A 9,420-nucleotide genomic window follows, 5' to 3' on the forward strand; every position below is an offset into this window, starting at 1 on the left:
AGGACCCATAGGCAAAGCTCCAGAACTGGCCCCATGCAAGCAGAGGCTGGGCTGAGTGAGGACAAAGAGGCAACAAAGTAGCTCATTCTTGAACAACTCCCATAATTTCTGTGTCACTGAGCCAGTCAAGAAGTCCCTAAGGTAAATTTAGATTAAGATGAAACTGTTTTGTTTTGATTTTTCAATAGAACTATGGCCTTGACTTCTCTATGCTCAATTGTCAAAAATAGAGACAGGAAAGAGGAGGAGCCAGTCTTATCAAATCTTGGGTTACCATCACAGAACGTTAGATCTAAATGGAACATTAATGATACGACTCAGTGGTTCTCAAGCCTAGTTGTATCTCACACTTACCTGAAGAGATTAAGAAGAGTGAGATATGTAGATAGGCAGACCAACAGGCCCCTGTTCCCCACCCCAAAGAATCCAATGGGCTTGAACTAGAGTAGGGCTGGTGGAAGGTATAGTGGAAGCTCCAGAGCAGAGAATTCTCTACTAAATTTGAATCCTGCATGCACACAGGAGTGTGTTCTCTCTCTCTCTCTCTCTCTCTCAAATAAAGAATAAATAAAATCTTTAAAAAAAACTGTCCAGGTAGACAAGGCATATATAATATGCTAAGGAGTTTGGTGATTATCCAAAGACATTTGGGAGCTGTTGCAAGACGTTAAACATGGAATGTCATGTACATCTGTTGCGTTTGCCTGCCAAGGCTCCCTTCCCCTCATTAGCTAACAACAGCACCCATCCGTGAGGTTTGGGTGGGGCTGACTCCATCCTCCAAGCCACAGGGGATGATTGTATAACCCGGGTCAGCCCAAAGAAAGGCCTTCATGACTGGAGCATGAGCAATTGATTCACGGACCAGTCTATGATTTTCCTTGGGCCCATTCTGCCAAAACCACATGGGAAGATGTTCTGTTTCTTCTGGATTGTGCGGCTAGTAGAATCTGAGTCCTGGCCTGCCAGTGACCAATATACCCAGCAGTATCTTTGAAACTCTATGTCAAGCTGGGCCTATAATCAAATTCTCTTCTCTAGATTTCCCACTGACGTGGGCTAATACATTTCCTGATTTTCTTAGTATAGTTTGAGTTAAGTTTCACTCACCTGCAAACAAAAAACCCTAAAATAGGATGCATGACTGTAGGACAGAAAAGGCAAGCCGGCTGCGAGGTAGAAAATAGGACACCATCTCCGAGGCCATGTCAGTAATGCAGGTGAGAAATAATGAAGGCCAGACTGAGGCAGTGAGGACAGTGAGGAGGCGATAAGAGACAGACACCGGCCGGGGTGTGGGGGATGGGGGGAGGTGTCCGGGAGGAGATTAATGGAGAAAGAGAAAAGAATCGATAGATTTACGCAAATGTTCATGTAATGCTTACTGTACCTAAAACAGGGAAAATACTCAGGAGGAAGTTGTGAGACTCCAGTGAGTGGCGACACACAGAACACGCCTCCGCAGCCACCAGGGTGCAGGGTCAGTGTAAAAGAGAACTTGACTTATAACAGCTGTACTTTGGTGTCTTTGGTTCTGCAAGCAGTGCTCCAGCCATTTATTCTTCCAGTATTGCCTGATGCATTTTGAAGTATCCTGCAAAAAGAGCTACTAAAACGGAATTGATCTAATGAATATTTCAGGAAGAAACTTCTTTCCAAATCCGCCAACAAGATCATCTCATTATATCCAGCCGTGTGATATTAGTAATGACTTCATAATTTAGAAGGAAAGCATTCTATTGATGAATAGTTGTTTTAAAGATAGTTTCACTAAATTAAGCTACTGTAAGGTAATATCCAGGGATAAAAAGAATCAAGTTTAGTGGAAATAAATGAGATTCTCGTAGATCTCATTTCAAAAAGTTGGAAAGGAAAACCATTTGTGCCTGCCCTTAGATGGATTTGCGAACAGAAAATTAACGGACAGCAGTGTTGGAAATTCGTCAAAAGAAAAAGATGGTTTGATTTCAGAGAAACACAGCAATTATGCATGTTTGACATAATTAGAAAGTCTAATACAATGACTCAGAGAGACCCCAAACACACCAAGGAGATAACATCAGTAAGGGGACCCCTCAGATCAAATCTCCAGTTTTAAATAACAAGTTCCTACAAGCTCAGTAAGCTCACTGATTTGTTCAAGGTAAGTGAAGAAGGCACCCTGAGCCTGGTGGGACTCACGAACACTACAGCATGGTACATATTGACAGGAAATATTTCTTTTTTTTTTTTTATCTTTTTTTTTAAAGATATTTATTTATTTATTTATTTATTTATTTATTTATTTATTTATTTATTTTATTTGAGAGAAACAGAGACAGCAGAGCAAGAGAGAGAGCATGAGCTGGGGGGAGTGGCAGAGGGAGGGGAAGAAGCAGGCTCCCCACTGAGCAGAAAGCTGGAAGTGGGGCTCCTTCCCAGCACCCTGGGACCATGACCTGAGCCAAAGGCAGATGCTCAGGTGCCTCAGGAAACATTTCTTTAACATAAACCCAGACATCTGCACCTTGGTGCTTGATTGTCAGCATAGAGAATTCGATGCGACTTATATAGGAAAAAACCTCCAAAGCTCTTCTTCTCATCTGTTTTGCCCCATGCATCCTCTATTAATTCAGTAAGATATTGTCAACTACCTTCTGGGTGTGAAGAGCGATCCCTCATAAACTGAAGCTTTACTTCACAACGTATTGACATATTACAAAAAGCAAATGAACAGAAAAACTCTGTTGTGGCTGGATCCATCAGATTCGTGTCAGACAGACACAGACAGATTTTTCCACCTCGGGAAACTGGATATGATTTCTTGTTTGGCTTCATTATCTCTTTTCCATCATTGCATGGCATTTAAATGTTGTAGACCTTTTACATGCATGTTTTAGCTTCCACATGCAATAAACACGGATCAGAATCCTTCTCCAGGTTCAGAAAACCCCAGATGCAGACAACATAAGACAGCCTTGTCCAATCCTTCTTCTAGGGCAGAAATCCCTCCCACATCCCTCTCCAGTGATTTCTCTGCTTCTGCTTCTGACTTCTGAAGATGGGAAACAGTCCCATTTATGCTATAACTATACTCTATGCTTGCTTTCATATCTTCCTGTTTGTAGAACAACTTCTATCACTTTAGATACTACTTTCTGATGAATGTTTATTTTCTCCAATAAGCCACCAAGTAAAGAGGTACTCTTTAAATCTCCCCTAGCATGAGGTCAGCGTGCACTCAATCACAGCTATAATTTTGGATACACTCAGACTGATATGCTTAGATTGTTGAAGCAGATCCCTCAAAATCCCCACTTCCCAAGGATCACAAGAACCAGAGTTCTCTGCAGCTTTCTCTACAAATCTCCTTCCCCATGAAGTGCAAAAAGCAGCCCATTTCTACAGCTGCTCCAACTTCTCCTAGACTGAATTTTTCTTTAAGATTTTATTTATTTATTTATTTATTTATTTATTTATTTATTTATTTATTTATGAGAGACTGAGAGAAAAGAGAGAACACAAGCAGGAAGAAGGTCAGAGGGAGAAGTAGACTCCTTTCTAAGCAGAGAGTGTGACTCAAGGCTCAATCCCAGGACCCTGAGATCATGACCTGAGCCAAAGGCAGACGCTTAAATGACTGAGCCACCCAGGCACCTCAGACTGAAATTTCTTATCTACTTATTTAGTCCTTCTCTCTCGGAGCCAAAGCCAGTAAAGCTTTCTCTTCACTACAGATTCTACCCAGAAACACCGATGCTGAATAATTTCCATCTTAATTAGTATCATATTCACAGAGGCAACAGTCCTCAGCTAGAGTCAGAGATAATTCGATAATCACCTAATGCTTTGGTTCTTAAATTTCTGTGGAGCCCTTTGAGAAGCAGATGAAAATAATGGTCCCTCTTGTCATAAAAAACACATAGACCTTACATGTAAAATTTCAGAGTCAAAGGACACCAACTGGAGGAAATCTCATGGGTGAGAATGCTGACAGGCCAAGCTTTACCCTTAAGAGAGAAGGAAAAATAAGGAATATAAAAGACAAACACTTGTCCAAGATCTTAATGCTTAGTAGTGGCAAAACTTGCATTATACTTTGGGTCTCCTGATTTCTGGCTTGGGGCTCTTTCTACCTCCTCATGTTGCTGCTTATGTTGGAGGCTAAACTGTTATTAAAAATTGGGCAGATAATGGAACTGATTCAGTTGCAACAAAGGCCTCTGCCAATCCTGCAAGGAACTAAGGAACCAGGGTGGCCACTCAGAGTTGTCCTAACTTTAAGCAGGGATGGAGGGTGAGATGGATATCCTAGGCCCTTATCTTCCCACATCGACCAGTCAAGAGAAGTGCACTGCCTAGAAGACATATGACCTTGGGCCAGGAGGGCCTCTGCAGGGCCTCAGCTGAAAGCTACCAGCCATCAATACTCCCAGCAGGACAGTGGAATCAGTACCTCTGTCCTCGAGAGCAGGGATCCTGGGCAGGGCACCATCACTCCTACTACAGTGGGCTTCGGAACACCTGCAACTAGCCTCCCCTTCCTTTTCAAATAACCCTCAAAGTGTTAAGGTACCAACGTATTTCTCTCTTCCTTTCTCCTTTCTCAAACAACTACCATCAGCCCATGGACCATCAAGAGAAGAAAAAAGGCAACTACAATAGCCCAAATATATCTGAACTATGCTGGGGACTCCTCTAAACATTGTAATGACAATTGACCTTGACAAAATCAGGGAAGTCCATTTCTAAAAAGAGTCTCTGGGGGATCCCAAAAGTAATAGGATGAAATTCATCGAGCAATGCACTGTTTCGCTTTATAGCCTTTCCATTTGTCATACAAATTATAATGAATACTTATTTCTTGATTTACATTTCGGCCTCCACACAATTTGCAGCCCCTGCCATGTTTTCATGCACCATCTGGAAGAACTAATGAGCCCAGGAGCACCAGAAATTATAACTTGCTTTGACTAAACCTAGAAGATTTTTGCTGGCAATAAAATGAGTTTGCTTTTTTTTTTTTCCTCCTTTCTGGATTTGCAAGGAGATTAAAACCTGAGTTTCACTGAGTGTAGGGCAGAAATCTGCAAAGCTAATTTTAATAGAATGAACCTGAAGGCATCTGGCATTCCTAATCAATTCCGAATAATTTAGGCATAATGGCAATCGTCTCACGATAGAAAGTCTCTTCTGACATTGGAATTCTTAAAAATGATTACCTAGCCCATACACAAATGTCACCGTGGGTCTCAGTGGACATGAGAGGAAACACACAGGAATGCTGAACAGCAAAGAGTCTGAGGACTTGGAGTCTGGCCCCCCATGGGTCTGGGCCTGGCTCTGGCACTACTATTGATAGGACTCAGAACAAGTTACTTAGCCTCTTTAGATATCAAGTGCATTGTACATGAAACAGGGATAATAATAGGAACTACATCATGGGCTTACTGTGAGAATTAAATGAAATAATTAAATGAAATAATTCAAGTGAATATAGTTGAACTATATTCATAAAGTTCACTGTATATATAACAAAGTTGCCCTGGGTGGAGAGTAATTAAGGATAACATGGATGAATTAAATAAATAATCTGTAATTTAGTCCAAGCACTCCTTTTTGTCACATGACAGAGTGTGACCTTCTTCTAGTTAGTCCTGATGTTGCCACCTAAGTCCAGTGGACTCCAGAAAACGTAAATAGGTATACAGATGGGGCCAACTGCTTAGCAGACATTTCACATTCTATTCTTCTTAAAAGCTAAATTTAGAAAGGGAAATAAGTGACTGTCCTAATCATTTCTCTTGCCATCTTCTCCAATGGCCAAGTGAAGGAAGGAGGACTAACCATGAAGTCCAAAAAGATGGAGTCATAGTCCTTGGAAGGCTCTTGTAAAATTAATATACTCAACTCAGCATGTCAACATTAATGTGATTTTGTAGTTTTTGTGAAATAGTATTTGTTATTTATGATTATAGAACAAAAAAAAACGCATATTGCATAAAATACATTAAACTTTGAAGGAAAATAACAGAAATCACCCAAATTCTATAACTGAAATCACCCAAATCCTTCAATTTGTGGTGATGAAACACCTAACATATCAATGGGTTTCTTTCTAGTTTTTTTCCCATGCGCAAAAAGAGTTTCTTTTGTTTTTGTTTCAGAATTGTGATCATACTGCCTATTTTGTATTTGATTATACTTTTTTTCATTTATATTATATGTAAACACCATTTTTTGAAAATGTGACTTTAGCAATATATGGTATCCCCTTACATAGATTTTATCTATGAATCATTAGTTGTTTTTAATTTTTTCCTGTAAAAAAATAAAGCTGCAATAAACATCCTTATGAATTAATTTTTATCCTAATCTCTGATTTTTTAACAGATGGATAACTAGAAACAATGCAGCAAAGAATGTATTTTTAAGCCAATTACTGTCCATTGATTGCTTTCCAAAAAAGACAATACCAGCTTATATTCCCATCAGCAATGTGTTAGTACCCATATTAGTACCCACCTTACCAAACCTCTTCTCACACCAAACTTGCAATTGAAAGAGTACCTCATACAAATAATCGATATCTTGGTAATAAGAGTATTTAATTACTGAAATTAAAGTTTTAATTACCTACACCAAAATGTGAAAGTGAATTCATGACGCTTAGATCAACATTAACTGTGTTTCCTACTTTGATTGGTCTCGTGATCAAATAGTGGCTTGAATCACCTACTGCACCATCACTAGTCTAAGAGTCTCTGGAGGGCAGCAGTTTTACATACCTCCCACACCTCCGAGCACAGTGTCTGTATGCAGCTCCTGCTCAACAATTATTTGTGGAATGCAGCCTATTATGCTATCCAGCCTTTATGGTGATATCAGCCCATCTTGTGAAAGAGGCAGATACAGATGACAAAACCCAGAAATGCCTACCTCCCCATCACCACAGTGTTATCTGGACCCGGGAAAAATGAAAACAAACCACAGGAAAAAAGCTCTGCAGTGATAACGTGGCACATCTTATGCTACAACAATAGCTTTCCAACTCTTTTTTGACCATGACCCACCATAAGAAAAACATTTACATCATGACTCATCACACACAAACGTATAAATACTGCACACTTCTCTTATTATGATGCACTCTGGTGTTTTCTATTTCAATTTTTAAAGAGTGTTCATCACAACTCACCAAATTATCTCACCATATAAGGTTTGGAAAAAAAGTCAGTAAAGCAGAATCAGAACAGGCCACCAGCTGCACGACAGCGTCAGAGGCCATCAGCTTCCGTATCTTTCAGGAACTGGGGAGACCTTCCTTGGCCTTCCACTACCCCTTCCCATGTAGGCAAGTCTGTGGAGTATGCTTCCACCCTCTGTGGTCTCACTGCTGTGCCCTGGTTTCCTTAGACCACAGATCCAGGCTTATTTGGTAACCTGTACTAGTGTCACAGTCTGGCTTGTGATTCTAGGCCATCCGATGAGAATAAATATTCAATCGTCAAAGGTAAAACTTAACGCAGTGAGAATGGATGGCAACCATAACCAACTGAAATGATGAAAGTCCTCAGGAAAGAGGCATGATTTCACATCAAGCTCGCAGATTCAGCTAATTAGTTTGCTTTAAAAATCAGAGCAACTCCAAAATAGGAGACTTCTAGCTTTACCATCTACCAAATGTCAGTGTCCATCACTGGCTGCTGAAGGCCACGATACCGCTCATAGGATTCCAGGAGCTGCCTTCTTCTTTATATGCTCTGGCATCCATTTCCTGACTCTGAAATTCACAACCAGTCTACTCTTTCCACTGTTTGGGGTGCAGATTTGGCAGCAGGAGTTGGAGCAACTGTCTCGGACCACAGAACAGAAGCTAGTAGAACAACAAGAAACTAGATACCGTAAAGTTGTCTCATCAATCCTAAAGCATGTACTCTGTTATGTATAAGAGATAGAAGCTTCTATTGAAGCCACTTTGCTGCATCCTTTGCTACAACAGCTGAACGTGTATCGTAACTAATTCATTATCTGGGTCATACCATGAATAAATAACAGAGTCAGTCATTTGAATCCAAATCTGTATGGCTCTAAAGCCCAGTTTCTTACTGACTGTACAATGCTGCCTGCAGAAACCAAAAAGAGAAAGTATATCAGAAGGAGGGCAAGCTGGCACCCAGAGAGTGCTAAGTGCAAACTCATTTTCACCCAGTCAATGCCTAAAACAAGCTTGTGGCACATCACATTGAAAGCTTGCTCAGGCCCCCCTGATCTTGGATGATAAACCGGTCCACAGCTAGAAGGTCAGAGAAGCATGCCATAAACCCCAACAACTCTGATAGTTACAGATAAGAGTTCAGGTTTGCTGTGGGAATCAAGCACTGTAAACACCCTGTAGAGGGAATAATACTGTGTCAGTGACACTTCCCCGCTGAAGTCCCAGGTGGCAGCGCCAAGTTACTCTGGCTGTGGCTCCCCCTCAGCCTGCTCACCAAAGGCATGGCTACCACCCAGCTCCCAGGGGCACCCTGGGGCCTGACACTGGAAAGTAGTCAGTCCAAAGTCTCCACTTTGACAGAACCAAGCTCGGCTGGTTTCAAGCACCCGAGCACTCCTGTCAGCAGGAAGGCCTCACTCTTCATCACAAAGGTGATTTGAGGGGATCCCTGGATGGCTCAGAGGTTTGGTGCCTGCCTTTGGCCCAGGGTGTGATCCTGGAGTCCCGGGATCGAGTCCCACGTCGGGCTCCCTGCATGGAGCCTGCTTCTCCCTCTGCCTGTGTCTCTGCCTCTCTCTCTCTCTCTCTCTCTCTAATGAATAAATAAATAAAATCTTTAAAAAGAAAAAAATTTCTTTCGAGGCATCCATTGGTGTGGCCGAAACAAACCAACAAACACTGAGTGACCTGCTCTTAGACCTGACAGACTTTCAAATCCGGCAAGGAGGCACTCTTCCCATGTCTTTATATGGGCGCCTCGCCCCCGAGCACCCTCACCCCTTCCCTGCCACCCCGTGACACTGAGACCCCGTGAGGGAAGGCTTTAATATAAACAGGGGGATCTTGAAGAAATTATAGACATTCCTTTTGTTTCTCAGGACCTGAGGGAATCAGGAAAATCGATTCTGACCCAAATGTCAGAACTAAGAACCGCATGTCACAGCCAAGCAACAAGGCTTCCAAACCAAATCAGCCCAGCTGTTTGTCCCTGTGGAAGGATGGAGGCCGAGAATGGTTTCCAGCCAGCCCACGGGCAGAAACAGAAACCCAACACCCCAGAGAAAGTCCCAATTCCCTGTAAACAAAGAAGGGAAGAACTGTTCATTACAGCCACTGAAATCTTTTAATATCAGGCTCCAAGTATGTCAAGCACACCAAACAAATTTAGCTTCACCACCTGTTCCGGAAAAGAAACACCCATGCCAAAATCCCCCTAAAAGCGC

Source organism: Canis lupus, chromosome 11, assembly GCF_003254725.2.
Source record: "Canis lupus dingo isolate Sandy chromosome 11, ASM325472v2, whole genome shotgun sequence".
NCBI lineage: Eukaryota > Metazoa > Chordata > Mammalia > Carnivora > Canidae > Canis > Canis lupus.